The 15,743-nt window shown below is 34.0% G+C and overlaps 2 protein-coding genes across 5 annotated transcripts in view; both read left to right on the top strand.

Annotated features, from left to right (window-relative positions):
• The window catches only part of Hs3st-B (Heparan sulfate 3-O sulfotransferase-B), a 32,649-nt gene extending 22,235 nt beyond the window's left edge, over nt 1–10,414 (top strand). Inside the window, exon 7 of one of the 3 annotated variants that reach the window (XM_069829107.1) lies at nt 39–10,414. The gene's annotated coding sequence lies outside the window, so the exon portion shown is untranslated. Of the gene's footprint in view, nt 1–13 lie in introns of all 3 variants that reach the window. The other 2 variants (XM_069829104.1, XM_069829106.1) reach the window with 2 other exon arrangements.
• Nucleotides 10,415–15,068: 4,654 nt separating this feature from the next.
• LOC138701823 (DNA excision repair protein ERCC-6-like) overlaps nt 15,069–15,743 on the top strand; it is a 43,806-nt gene continuing 43,131 nt past the window's right edge. Inside the window, exon 1 of one of the 2 annotated variants that reach the window (XM_069829101.1) lies at nt 15,069–15,208. The gene's annotated coding sequence lies outside the window, so the exon portion shown is untranslated. Of the gene's footprint in view, nt 15,209–15,534; nt 15,556–15,743 lie in introns of those variants that run through there. The other variant, XM_069829102.1, reaches the window with a different exon arrangement.

The following is a 15,743-nucleotide window of genomic DNA, read 5'->3' as shown; positions in this document are numbered from 1 at the left end:
TTTTGAGCTTTAGTAAAACCTATTTTGTTGCAGAATAGTCTAACTCTGTTGGCCTGTTGGATTGAGGAAATTGCAGATATTTCTCATCAATGTGCGGATTATTTCTCCCATCATCATTGATGTGTTAACTTTCAAGATGAGGATGCATTCGATAAATTGAAGAAACTTTTATTCCATTTCTCCTAATCGTTTAGCAATGGCATCATATTTCAAATTATAGCTGAAAAATTGTGGACCAAGAACGATGGTTTTATGAATATTCTAGTCATCTTCCAAGCAAACCTCATTGTGATGAAGTAGCCAGCTCCCAAATATATGTTTGGAGCTTTCATCCATGTGCGCCAATTATATTTATTTTCATCTTCGGTACGTAGTCTGTATCCAGCATTGATGTAAACATGCCAAATAGTTCATATGTGATATATTTAAGCCTTTTTATAATTCGATATGTATTCTGCAAGGAATTCGTTTATAAGAGAAATACATGAGAGTAATTCATTTCACTGTTATGAAGTAGTATTGCTCATTAAGGTCTTAGTGACTGTTGACACATTTATGTGTTGGACAAGGTGTTTGTATTTATGTAAAACTTAGAACAGCTACATTGCCTATTATAATAGTATGATCTGTAAGACGGTCTTCAGAAATTTGTTTTGAGTTAGAGAAGATTATAAAGTAATTATTTCTTTATGTTATAATATTTGTGACATACAATCGTCTTGAAATATTGGACCTATGCTTTGGGTATGTTATTGTACATGGTTGTATTCAGTTTTTCTTTCTTAAGATAATATAAATGTATACTTTTCAACATGTGATGTATCTGGTACATGTGAGTGTTCAAGTGCTATATTATTACATTAATATAGGATGATCCAAAAGTCCCACGACATAGACAAACTCCGTTATTAGTGCATATAGCAAAAAATGGAAAGAGAAAGTTGTCGGAAATAGGTAGTTTTTAATCTAATGTGCCTTGAATTTTCAACATTGGATGCACCGTTGAGGCTGTACACTAATACAAATTAGTGGCTTTTCAGCTAGTCTTACCGAATTTTAGATACACTTCACATTATTTAACGGAGAAAATAGTTGACATGCATAGTTTAGTGGTTATTTAACTTCTTACAGTGCAAAGAAGCATGTCTTTAAATTGATTACATAAGAATTCAGGGGAATTTCATTCTTGCTTGGCAGTTTTCCCTGGACATATATTGACTACACTGTTCATCATCGTCGTCATTTCACAATTTACCCAATACACTATGTGTCTAAAATCCGAAAACTAGTGGAAAATCCACTAATTTCGCTACATTTGGATTGGCGGGTGTGATGTACTAACGTACAGTCTCAACAGTGTATTCTACATTGAAAATTCAAGCACATTAGGTAGAAAACTACCTATTTGCAACAACTTTTCGCTTTTTCCATTTTTCGCTATCTGCACTAATAACAGAGTTTGTTTTTGTTGCAGGACTTTTGAATCACCATGTATAAAGATTTTATTTTGGACCATTTGACATAGTGTTATCATTTAGCAATATGACATTAAAGTCTGTTACTTTTTAAGCTGAATTATTAAACTCATATCGTCATACTAGAATTTGATCAGACTAGACAGAAATTCGTTTCATTGGCATTATTATTGCTTTAATGAGTGATAGCTTCTTGGTGTCACTTATGAGGTTCCGACCTGTCTTAGGACATTTGACTAAACAATAACAACAAACAATTCCTACAGTTAGGTATGGTATAAGAAATGAACAAAAAGGATATTGGAGTGAAGTCATAGTATGAATTAATAATTCTGACTGTTGACTCTGCATCTATTGTAAAATTCGCTTACACTTTGCCAACTTACTAACACCACAAAATACTTTGTGCTTTGCCTCACCGTTCCCCTCTCCTAAAACTTTATGCTTCAGCATTTGTGCAGAATCTGTTGCATAGTAGATGGCCATAACTAACAGGACTTTTCCCCTCACTTTTGGTGCTATTATTCAGTGTTTTTTTATTTCATTAGATTATGTAGTACTTTATTCATTTATCTAAAATTTTAGCCTATGTGTAAAAATAATTTTAAAATTGCTGTGCCATTTGAATTTGTTACATTTATATGAATTACACTGTAGTTTCTGTTTGAAAATATGCCACAGTTGTCACTTTACCCAAAGATAATATTCTACCAAAGGCAACTTGAATGACATGTAAACAGAAGACTTGTCACAATTGCTCTTTTTCTAACAAAAGGGACATTTCCTCAACTTGTACAAAAGATATTAAGTTACCTTGAAATTTTGAGGAATTAATTCTTTTTGTGTCTGTGTGTATATGTGTTTCCTTTTTTTATACATTTAAACGGAATTTTATTTTCCCAAAAAATTTTAAACCCTGTATTAAAAAAAATATACACGCGCACATTTAAAATATCCTCTAAACTTAAAAGAGTTCTGTATTTTATAAATCCTCAAACGGTATTCAGATAAAAGCTATAAAAAAATTTCGTATCTGCTAATACTATGTTTCTTAAAAATTGTACCATTTAATATAGTTGAGAGCCCTTTAAAGAGAGAAAAGTTATAGTACAACTACAGACTTATATGAAGGAGACTGTGGAGTAATTATAATTATCTATTTAATGTTCATCTTAAAAATTACAGACTGTTACAAAATAAAATGAATATCCTGTAGTCTCATTGTCCACTGCAAATGTCATGGAGGGTAGAAATTCTTAATACAAGTGTTAGGAAGGTAGAACATGCTAGTATCTCTATTCATATTCCTTTCTCATCACTTTCTCTTTCATTACTGTATTTATCCTAGGCATTACTAATCACATTGTTTACTATTATACACTCCTCAAAATATAAAATTTATCACAAGTTCGGATGAGTGTATCATGAAACACACGATAGTGAAATATCTTTCTTCTCAAAGTAAAATATACTCTATGTTTGTGTAGTGAAAAAGATTTGTGACCTTTGGCAGTTTGAGATACTACCAATAGATGGAGTCAAAGCAAACACTGTCCAAAACAGAATGGGTGAACATCTTGTTTCTGTCGGTAGGCACTCAGTACAGGTGTATTTAGCCATGGCAGCACACATTCATATTGAGATCAGGGTAAGCAGGCGTTTGACAGTGGAGGAAGCAAGCCAAGGAGTTACGCTTTTCAAGAAGGGCACTCACAGCGATACATAGCCAGACAACTTGGAATAAGTCAGAATGCTGTTTCCAAATTATGGAAATGATATAATGAACGACATACTACAACAAGAAAGCCAGATTCAGGTTGTAGAAGAAAAGGTACCCCTGCTGAAGACTATTATTTGTGTCTTTTGCAAGAAGAAACTGCAAGCGTATGGCACGAGAATTCCAAGAGGATTTTCAGAACGCTACAGGACAAAGGGTGAGTTACCAAACAATACGTAATAGACTGCATGAAAACAATTTCAGGTACAGAAGGTCGAAAAAAGTGCCATGCTTAACATGGCGACAAACAATTGAGACTACGCTTTGCAGAGGAACACAGAAATTGGCAGTTGAGCCACTGGAGACGAGTCATGTTTTGTGATGAAACCAAAGTTCCTCTCTATGGTAATGATGCATGTGTTGGTGTGTGGAGACAACTGGAAGAGCGTCGTATTGAAGATGTAGTCACTGAAAGAGTTCCTTCTGGGGAGGAATTACATTGGACATGACAACAGAGCTTGTAGTGATTCGGAGGAGGAGAAATCAGGATCTGACAAATATGTCAATGAAGGTGCGACCTGTAGCAGAACGTATGGGAGAAGAATTTGTACTGGCCCATGACAACACCTGTCCCCATATTTCTCAGCGTGTACAAGATTTTCTTACCCAATACCACATCAACGTTCTGGAGTGGCCTGACCTTAATCCAATAGAACATCTGTGGGATCATCTTAAAAGAAGGGTTCGTAAGCGTCCACATCTGTCACAAATGCTCCAACAGTTAGAGGAGGCTCTACAAGAAGAGTGGCAAGGAATTCCACAACCTAACATTCGCAGGCTAATCAGAAGTAAGCTGAATTGCTGTGCTGCCATAATTCGAGAAAGAGGAGGAAACACACATTACTGAGACTGAATAGAAAAGGAAAAAAAAAAAAAACTTTTTTGTTTTACAATGTTTACAAGTTTCATTTTCATTTTAGACACCTTCAACTGTATTTGTTCTTAACATGAGGACTAAACATTTGAGTTTTCTATTGTAGGAGTTGGCAATAAACTACGAGGTATTTTTCTGTTAATTCATTTTGTATAAATTATTTTCTGTACTAGAAATATAACAATCGAAAAACTTTTTATGATTAATGTAATATGCGTAAATAATCACTTAGTGATTTAAGATGGCACTCATTCCATTGACTCCCGGCCATTTAGTCACTCGTAATGAGTGCACCTTTGCACATAGTGTGTTGGACATTGTGCCACTCTCACACATCTGTGACACAATGCGTGAGAGTTGTCCACTAAAGGGAAACTGATGGGATTCAATCCGGCATCAAACTGGAATCCGGTGTGGCTTAATGGATAAAGCATCAGCACGTACTGTAGAGCTGAAAACCTGGGTTCAAATCCCGGTACTGGAGAGAATTTTTCTCCGCTCCACTTATCCTTCTTCCAATAATTAATTTCTGCAGAATCAGACTTCTTTTTTAAATAAATAAATAATAAACCAATATATTATATGGCCCACACTTATTTATCCTTTACAATGTGTGCCAATAAATAAAATTTAAAATGTTTTTCTCGAGGATGTGGGTGAGCTGTTACAGAGAGCAGTTAAGGAAATTATTTGTTTACCCCTTGATTGCCCAGATGGGATGATTTATGCACCTGAAAGATAATGCGGTTTAGGACATACACAAGCCAAATAAGAGGAACATGTTCAATATTTTAACATATGTAGCAAATTGCTTCAAGTTGACAGTACATATTTTCATGCTGTATGAGGCTTTCCTGCCAAAAGCAAAACTGTACTGAAATTGAACCTACCTGATGACAATGATGACACTCAATAGACAGGTAGGAAAATAAAAACATTAAGAGAACGAGCTTTTAGTACATGGAAAGCACATACATTAAGAGGCAGAGATATTAAAGTTTTTGCAGATCACTAAAACCAACTGTTGGGTCAATAACAGGAAAGTTTATCAATTTTGGAATGAATGAAAACACTGAAAATGTCTTCTAACATCGTAGTGGTTCGAACAGTTACTGGTAGGTGTCCTAACTCAATCTGCTGCCATCATTCTGACTAGCAAGAATGAAACCCTTGGCCATGTACTGATTGGGCTTCTGCCATGAAGGAGAACTATTAAGAAAACTTGCTATCATAAAGTAAGATCCATGCCAGCTTCTACTTTGCGAGTTCAAAAATGGCATGTCTATGAAGTTCAATGCACCTCTTCAACAGGATTCATCAGAGGAGTTGATGTTATAGCCATTCATCTGAAGAAAAGCAAAGCTGTAGTTCCCGATTCTACAGTTCTGTTCAAAACAATTGATAAGGAAAAGGAAGTTAGCTTGGAAAGGAAAAGTATTTATGAACCATGTATTCCTCATTTGAGCATCTGTTATGGTATACTTCCTAAAATTGGTCTGTCATGGGATTACTTTTTGGTAGTAGAAATAGTATATCCAAATTTAGATGGGACTTGTTAACATTTAGTATTCAATCAGTAAAAATCGCTGGAATTAGTGCTAGTGTCTGAAAATAAGCAAAATATATATATAACAAATAGAAATACACTATGGCAATATTATGTTCATAAATATTTATAAAAACTGTTCACTGTTTGTCTTTGAGCAGAGAAAATCTAAAAGAGACTATATTCTCAGACTATAAGGTATACCTATTGAAATGCATTACAGGCAGAACATTAATCGATCATTCACTTCCCAAAGATATGTATACTCACGCCTTCATGAAGGAATTGTTATGATGTCTCTTTAGTTCATATGCAATATTTTTTTCTACAATATGATATATCATGTACAGAGAAGTTTACATTATAACATAATAAGACAGATTTGAATTATTTCTGACAGTACAATACCAATATGAACTAAAGCAATATAACAAGAACGCAGTGAATAATTATTTAAATTGGAAGGAACCGAACAGTTCCATTTATTACATATCTAGTAATATTTCGAATTCAACAGATGTTGACGACTATTTCTATTTTTTAACCATATTGAATTAGATTAGAAATGGTATATTCGTTCATTCCTTCGCACATGAACGGTAAAAATATAGCACTAACATTCTATGTATTTTATATTTAACAACATGATGTATTCATACTTTATGTTACCATAACCTGAGATTGTAATAACATTTTGCTACTCAGGTTTATAAAATACATTGTGACGTTTTTTTCGGTTCTAATTTATATAAATTAACAGTGATTTCCATTTAGGTTAAACCTCGTGTATACAGTGTTAGAAAGTTTAGGGACACCTTATAATTCTTATAAAATGCTGCCCTGGCCTTAAATTATTAGAGAAACTAACAATGTTTTTAACTGTTAATTAACAATAAAAAAAAGACTAATTTTTAGTGCAATTTCGATATTTATATGATGACTGTTAGTCCTTATAGAGAGTTTATAAGTGTTTCAAACACAAGCAAAAACCTTACATTTTCAGTAGTAAAGTTGCAAATGAATGAGTAACTAATTGGTGCACGATTCTCAACTGTTGCTGCATGACGTAGGATATATTACTCTTTAAATTAGTAAAGATCAAATGTTTGTAAAAAATTTTCTTTGTGAATGTCCTACCAGTTTCTAAGGTTTGAAGTTAAAAAAAATTATGAAAGTTTGTTATTAGTTGGTTTATCTGTAACTGTTGAATGGAGCTGCATTCCTTGGGATCACAGTGGTAGGGGGAACACAGTTGTGCAAACCTCATAGCTATAACTGCCTGCATTCAGCAGTTACAGATATCCGACTAATAACAAAATTTCCCCATTTCTTTTAATTTCAAACCTTAGAACTGCTAGGACATTCACAAACAAAATGTTTTACAAATATTTTATCTTTACTAATTTAAAGAGTAATATATAGCAATCTGCGATAAAACAAAATGGCTTCTATTGCTCTCATCAAGGCGGCATTTTATAAGACTTATAAAGTGTCCCTAAACTTTCTAACACTGTATGTATATACAGAGTGTTCAGAATTCAACCGAAATTTAAGGGGTTGTAGAGGGGTCCTAGGTAAGTATTTTGAAATAGGGAACTAAGGAAGTTCAGGTTCAAACTTGTACGTAATGGCATGAAATATTTTTTGTGTCAGTACGCCATTGATTGAACCTGCACATGGTATAGTGATACATTTGGAAATGTATCGGATACAATATTGCTACGTCTCTCTGGCTTCAGCAGTCTTTTTTTTTTTTTTTAACCTTAAGGTATGTAACTTTAAACTGGCATTTTAACATTAAAAAGCCAGCTCTAGTTATTTTGTAATGTACGTAATAATGAGAATAATTGTTTAGAAGAGTGAAGAACAAATGTAGTTTGAGAAATGCATATCCTTCACTCTGGACAAGTCACAATATGTTTATCAATTAATTTGTAGTATACATAAATTGTGCACACAAGTCTTCTGTTTAATAAGAAATATCTTAACAAAATGCATGAATGAGAAATGAAAGAAATTTCCCCTTTTCGTCTTCCTTAGAGCAGGAAGTAAGCAATATTCAGGAATTACTGTATAGTGCAGTACGTATATATACTATAATAAAGGAAAACAAATTATTCTTTTACTACTCACAGCCAGTTAGAAAAAAAGTTACAGGAATTACTCAAAAGTAACGACCTCCACCTTAGAATTGTATTTTTCTGCATCAAATCAAGTTTTTTTTTTTTTCTGAAGTTTATTAATTATTCTGGCTTAACCAATAGAAACTACATACAACGAATTTCATACAACTTTCCCATTAAAATGGGACAAAAAGCATGAAAATAATAATGCAGAACACAAAAAGGTCATGCACTTGTCACATTTGCAACCAAACACCAGCGCGTTTTCAACAAATACCTAACTCAGTTCCATAAGAGTCCAATATGACAGATTTGATCTCAAGTGAACAGTAATGAACCAATGGCTGTACTATACGGTATACTCTTGCCGAAAGCTTAATAAATAAATACTACAATATGTATTTTGGTGGTTAAGAAAAGAAAGGATTCAGATATCTCATCAATAAAATAAGAGGTATTGGGACTTAAAGAGAACTGCCATGGCCAGACTCTAACATACTGCCTGTTGGTTCGAGTTCTGATGCATTGTCTGTTACACCAGAGCCTCATGTCGATAATAGCATTCTAAAATAGATACAATAATGAACACGAATTAGAGTGAAATGAACAGTGCAGTGGCGTGCTGTCTCATTTGGCAGAAATTTTACAGATTCTGTGAAAGCTAAATTTTGAAAATGTGGTTGATTAGTTCTTAACTGTTGGACTTCATGCAATCCCTAATTAGATCCAAAACCATTGCATACCATTCCACACTTCTATTTAATTTTAATATTAAATTGCGAGTGTCAAATGTAAACAACTGATAACTCAGATATTTTTCATCGGAGACCTTGGATTCCTTATATCAAATTGCTTATCTACAAGCCCTCTATAACTAGATAAATTTCTTCAGTTGAATTCTGAAACACTCTATATATAGGTAATTTCTTTTATTATTGTACACCACATCTATATTGCTTTGTATATTACATTTAATAATTATACGCTGTTCTAAAACTAAGTTGAAAGATTCATATAATTGAAATGTTTTTTTTTACTTAAAATCTGATCTCGTAAAATTCAGGAATATTTCAACAGGAATTCTGGTTTGATGACCAACTGATCGTCATTAACAAATCAGTCTTCTCAAGATTTTATATCGTCAATAATAATAATAATAATAATAATCTGACACCAGTACAAAAGGAGTACTGTGCTTTTGGTGCTTTAGGTGCTGAGTAGAGACGAGTAACACACTTGGGAGTATTGATATTATGAACAGTTTAATTTGATTTTACTCTAGTAATAATGGCTTTTTTTTTACTGTAACTGAGTCTTACATAGCTATAATATAAAAGGACTAGAACAAAATGCAATGTAGATTGTAATATAATGTAGAAAAATTTCGAGAAAAGTATGGGAATGAGTGAGTGAATGTGTTTTTGTCTGTATCTGTGTGTGCATGGGCACATGTATAAATATGTAATGAAAGAACTATTATCTCATTGTAACTCTGACAATGTGGAAGTGTTTTAAATGTAAAGGTACAATTATTGGTTTCTTTGTATAACAAATGAGATGAGCCTCACTTAAAAAAACTTGGGAGGAAAAAATGCAAGTTGAATGGAGAATAAACTCTCATTTCTGAATCATAAAATAGTACAAACTATTGTGTTCTTTTTATTTAAATAATTTATTTTGTATTTATTAATAATTCTGACATTCAGCACAATTTTTTTAATCGCTTTATCCTTATTGTATACATCAGCCTTGGGAAGAACTCTTTTTTTCTAATATAATGCAGATATTGTTAGAGCTCATATTTTAAAGATCTGAAATCTGATTCCTTGGTATAGTCATGAGATCATTTGACACTTCCCATAATTTATTATTTAATGAAAGTAAGAATTATCTTCATACAGCATAGAACTTACAAAAAGGGGGGGAGGGGCATTACGTCCTTAAATATCGTGAGTTTAAGTACCGGTAATTTAAGATCTATCAATTGTTCATAATTGTGACTGTGCTCAGTCAATAATACATATACATAGTGTTCTGCCAAATTGCAGATCTTTCACTGCAAACCTAGCATTTTCTCTCTTCTTCTTAGTCTCTGCATATGATCCATATATCTTATTGCTTTCTATCATCTGATATCTTCTTCTGCCTCGAACCCTTCTCCCATTCACCATTCCTTTTAGTGCATTCTTCAGTAGGCAGTTTCTTCTCAGTCAGCGACCCAACAAATTCCTTTTTCTCATAGTTATCAGTTTCAGAATCATTCTTTCTTCACCCACTCTTTCCAACACAGCTTCATTTCTTACTTTATTTCGCATGCCCCATCCTTATCTATATCCACATTTCAAATGCTTCTAGTTGCTTCTCTTCACTTCGTCATAATGTCCATGTTTCTGCTCCATACACTGTGCCACACTCCACACAAAGCACTTCACTACTCTTCCTTAGTTTTTTTCAGTCACAAAAATATTCTGCTTATGTCACAAACAATTTTGTCAGTTAAAGTTGATTATTTGTAAGAATATTGCTTTTATAAATATACAGATAGTTTTTCTTTAAATTTTGTATGACTATATTGCTAAAGATATCACTTACTCTTATAATTCGGTTAATTCAAAATTTGTTTATGCCACTGGTTTATCCATGACGATGTAATGAATTAAACTAATATTTTACTCAGGTGGTGTACCAAAATATCAATAACAAGCATGATTAGCTTTTTTAAGTTCTCTTTATCTTTTGTTTCTGTTTACTCTTATCGACATAATATGTGTTGTATATAGTGTTTCAGTTCGTCTGAATTCAACTAAAATATATAAAGATACTTGAGTTTAAGAAATCTCCATTCACTTTGTATTCAGATTAACAATGTTTCATTTCACTATATACCATAATTGCCAAAGATGTTATGCCATTACTCAGTTTTCAGGTTAGTTACCTCTTACCCATGGTTACCAGTCATTGATTGCAACAAATTACTCTGAAGTCATATCATTGTACCTGCTGAAATAAAGTTTTGTAAAATGTCTGTGCAAGTAGAGAGATAAATGATTTGTAATGTCTCTTGCGTGTATTCTTAGTAATAGGAATACAATTTAAAAGAGATGACAGTTTTTTAGTTACAGAAGTTGAGTTATGAAAAAAGGAAATCCCAATGATTTGTGGAAACTTACACCATTTATATTATATATCATGGAGAATAGAATCATTGTGCCTCTTTTCAGTATGGCATATTTCTCCCTTCTGGTACAAAAAAAAAAACTTTCGTAATAGCTTCCAGTTATAAAAGTTATTGTGTGTGATATATTAAAGAAAACTATCAGTATTACTATTGTGTTCATGTATTTTGTATTTTGTACCATTCTGAAAGAAACATGATGGTGTACATCAGTTTAGTTCAGGAAGTTGTAACCATTGTAGATAAGAACTGAACCTTCCGCCTTTCCTTTCCTTCTTCCTGGTAAGGTTTGTTTCAAAATATGTTACTGCATATAATTAGTTTTGATTATAGATCATGTGTGATATATCACATATGCTGTGTAAGGTATGATCAGCCATCATAACTACACTAATGTTTGTGGAAATTGCAACATCATAACTACTGTAGTTTAACACTGGAAATTTAAGCTTTAGGAAAATTTAGTACAAAATTGTCATTACAATAAAGTTCCTAACTAGTAAATAGTTTCATGTCATTTTAGTTCATTATATATTCATGATTCACTGTAAAGAAATGTGATAGTATTTTAAAATGTTACACATACACATCTATTCATGTAAACCTCAGTAACTGTAAGATGATAAATCATACGGAAAATGTAATAAAAAATGTAAGGTGGTTTGGGAAGCACTGTTGCATGCTACTACTGTCAAAGGCCATTTTTTTGCCAGGGGTGGGGAAGAGATGGGAACCCTGGACTAAAATATGCTCTCATTTCTCCTGTCACAACTACTTTTCAACCCTTCTTTGTATTTCAAAATAGAGATTCACTGATTAATTGTTCTATTGTTATTTTATCAGGAAAATATAGTATAAGAAAAATAATCCACTACAGTATCAGTCACCATAAAAAAATGACTGATAAACAGATCTTCTCCATATTAAAACAAAAATATGAATGACTTGATTCAGAGGAATAGTAAAATGTGACATAATTGACATTAACTACAATTATCTAAATATAGCAACACGAAAAAGTGTTTACATGGAAGGAAATTTAACAGGATTGTTGAGGTAGTCTGAACACAGAGATCGTTCTTAATTGAATTGAAACAAATATACAATTACAGATAAAATCCCTTTAGTTTTCAGTAAAAAAAAGTTAATGATACAGTAAACATACATATTATACTGAGTGCAACAGTTAATGGAATATGAAGATGGGGTATGTTGAAAGCTCTGTCCAATCCTATTTACTCTCCGTCCATTAGCATTGCCAGCTATGGTAAATGCTTGTTACTTCATGATGAATTAAGAATGTGGAATATGCTATTTAAGCCCGAAAAATCTACTTTGTATATAAAGATGAGACTATTACATGGGTCATTCAATAATTAGTACCAACATTTGAATTAACAACAAAGAAAACATTTTTGGAACAGTCACATTGTTGCAGTGCTCAGAAGTAATCTCTTCCAACATGAAGAACCCACCTCCACACCTCAAGGAGACGACGGATTCCATCTACAACATCTTGTTGTACAAATCTTCGAACAGACTACTCTGCTGCTGCCATAATTGCATGTCTGGTGGTTTTAAAGCGAACTCTTCTGATTGGTAATTTCATTTTCGCGAAAAGATCAAAATCACATGGGCTCATATCTGGGTAGTATAGAGGATGCTCCAGAATTTCCTAGTTCCATCTGCGAAGTAAATTAACCACAGGAGCAGCTATGTGAGAGCAAGCACCATCATGTAGGACAATAGGCTAAGAATTCAGGAGATTATGGATGTTTACTGCACACAGCTGGTCGTAAATGGTGTTCCAGAAAGTAACTGTAATGTGCACCATTCATATGATTTCCCGCAGGAACTCAATGAGTGACAAGGACACTGTCAAAATCATAAGCAACAATGAACATGACTATAAGTGGATCTTGTTCTTGCTGATACTTTGGCCGTGGGGAATCATTATGCTGCCATTCATTTGATTGTCTCTTCTGGTTGGTAGCATCGAACCCAGGTTTCATCTAAGGCCAAAGTTATGATATGTCGAAGGAAACACTTGCTTTCACGTTCATAGCATTCTAGTGGAAAATGCTGTATATGACCGTACCATACAGCATTGTTCCATAGCAAATGTACTACCAGTAATGATAATAATTACTTACTTACAAATGAATTTTAAGGAACCTGGAGGTTCATTGCTGCCCTCACATAAGCCCACCATCGATCCCTATACTGTAGATTAATCCAGGCTCTATCATCATATCCCAACTCCCTCAAATCCATTTTAATATTATCCTCTCATCTATGCCTCGGCCTCCCCAAAGGTCTTTTTCCCTCTGACCTTCCAACTAACATTCTATATGCATTTTTAGATTCGCCCATACGTGCTACATGCCCTGCCAATCTCAAACGTCTGGATTTAATGTTCCTAATTATGTCAGGTAAAGAATACAATGCATGCAGTTCTGTGTTGTGTAACTTCATCCCTCTTAGCCCAAAATATTTTCATAAGAACCTGATTTTCAAACACCCTTAATTTCTGTTCCTCTCTCGAAGTGAGAGTCCAAGTTTCACAACCATACAGAACAACTGGTAATATAACTGTTTTATAAATTGTAACTTTAAGATTTTTTGACAGCAGACTAAATGACAAAAGCTTCTCAACCGAATAACATATGATTATGCGTTTAATTTCCTCCCGAGTTTCATTTATATTATTTTGTTACTGTTGCTCCAAGATATTTGAATTTTTCCACCTCCTCAAAGGATAAATCTCCAATTTTTATATTTCCATTTCGTACAATATTCCGGTCACGAGACATAATCATATACTTTGTCTTTTCGGGATTTATTTCCAAACCTTTCACTTTACTTGCGTCAAGTAAAATTTCTGTTTTCCTTAATAATTCAGTAAATAACTAACTTACGACCACTTAGGTACTGGTACCTCACATTAATGAAGACGTGGATACATTTCTCCCACTTCCATGAAAAAAACAATGTATGCGTTTACGATGATCTGGATATGCTCTCTTGAACATCAACTCTGCTAAATACATGACATCCGTAAATACAACCTCTACACGTAGATCTACCTCTACACAAACCACTATCACGAGACCTAGAACTACAAGTGCCTTCCATCACCAGAACTGATCTCAAATTGACAGCAGTGACAGTGTCAAAATGAAAACAGTCGAATTAATGTGAAGTCATCAAACATTGATTTATACATGTGCGGCTCGCAATAGAATCTTACGCGGACTTGGGGCAATAAAAACTTAAACTAACCAACCTAACCTTCGTATATGCAAGGTGTGTAACCCGAGCACGAAGGAAACTGCTTGATTTGATCTGATCTGGAATTACACGCGAAAATAAATTCACGTAAAGATCACGCCAGCACTGCGCATGCGCCAGAGGCAAACTGTTCCTGTCCTGTTATAAAGATCAAACACAAAATGGCTGATCACCACTTCCAATCGGCCGATATCCGTAAGTACGTAAATAATAATTATAATAAATCTAAACTAAGCTCACTTTTTCTAAGTGTTTCCACATTACGAAAAATAATCAGAGTTCACACATGTGGCGTAACGTTAGCGCGTCTGGCCGCGAAACCAGGTGGCTCGTGTTCGATTCCCGGTCGGGGCAAGTTACCTGGTCGAGGTTTTTTCTCAACCAAATATGAACAAATGCTGGGTAACTGTTGGTTCTGGACCCTGAACTCATTTCACCAGCATTATCACCTTCATCTCATTCAGATGCTAAATACTTTAAGATATTGAAAAAGCGTCGTAAAATAACTTACTAAAAATAATAATCGGAAAGTTTTAAAATAATTTCATATGTGTTAACAACTCACGCCTTTCATAAGCACGTGCTTACCCGGACAAGGAATGTGTGTGCTTTCTATGCAGAGTTGCGGATTATACCATATCACAGTGTGCCCAAAAAGAACTAAATCAATCAATGACTATGGGAAAGAGTGATACTGAAAATCTAATTTCTAATGCCCTTTCGAGTGTAGCAATCCTGACAGGTCCTGATCCTGACAGGACCTCCTAATCCTATTGCTTCACCTTGGTAGCCGCTTGGGCGCTACTGTCGCATCAGCTGTGAGCTGTCGAATATTGGTGTTGGGAGTTGCGTGATTATACCTATATCAGACTATGAATGGAAGTCGAGACAAATTGGGTGTCCTCTAGTTCTAGATATTTTGTTGATTGTGCAATAAATATTTTTTGGTAAGTAGTAACTGGATTTCGAATGGTTGAAGACATTTTTATACTGTATTAAATACGCTGTGATCACGAGTAACATCTAATGCTTCCATACATCATTTATTGAAGATAACTCGTGCTGTGCTGTGTGTGAGTGATTAAATCAGTGTTAAGTTACAAATTAGTATGATTAAATAAATACACGGAAAAATTTCAGTATACGGATTCCTCACTGACAATTATACCTCAAAATACTAAAAAGAGCAGATTTGTCTGTCTCTGTGTTTGTCGAATGCGCATCATCATGCTTACGAAAGGGCACTTTTCAGTGCCAATAATTTATTTTGTGTGCACAAGGTTGGAATTTTGAAGTAAGAAGGAAAGGAAGTTATATGATTTACAGTGAAGAAGAGTACCTGCTATTAGTCATTCTCATTCTTCCGGGAAGAATGTACTTGTTTTAGAAAAGAAGTGTTTTCTTTATTGAAGTCATAGCAATCCACGCATGAAAACACTGCAAGTTGACTTTAAGCCCGGATTACATATAGGCCTATATGTT

Source organism: Periplaneta americana, chromosome 6 (assembly GCF_040183065.1).
Source record: "Periplaneta americana isolate PAMFEO1 chromosome 6, P.americana_PAMFEO1_priV1, whole genome shotgun sequence".
NCBI lineage: Eukaryota > Metazoa > Arthropoda > Insecta > Blattodea > Blattidae > Periplaneta > Periplaneta americana.
This window is presented reverse-complemented; position numbering and strand designations above follow the sequence as displayed.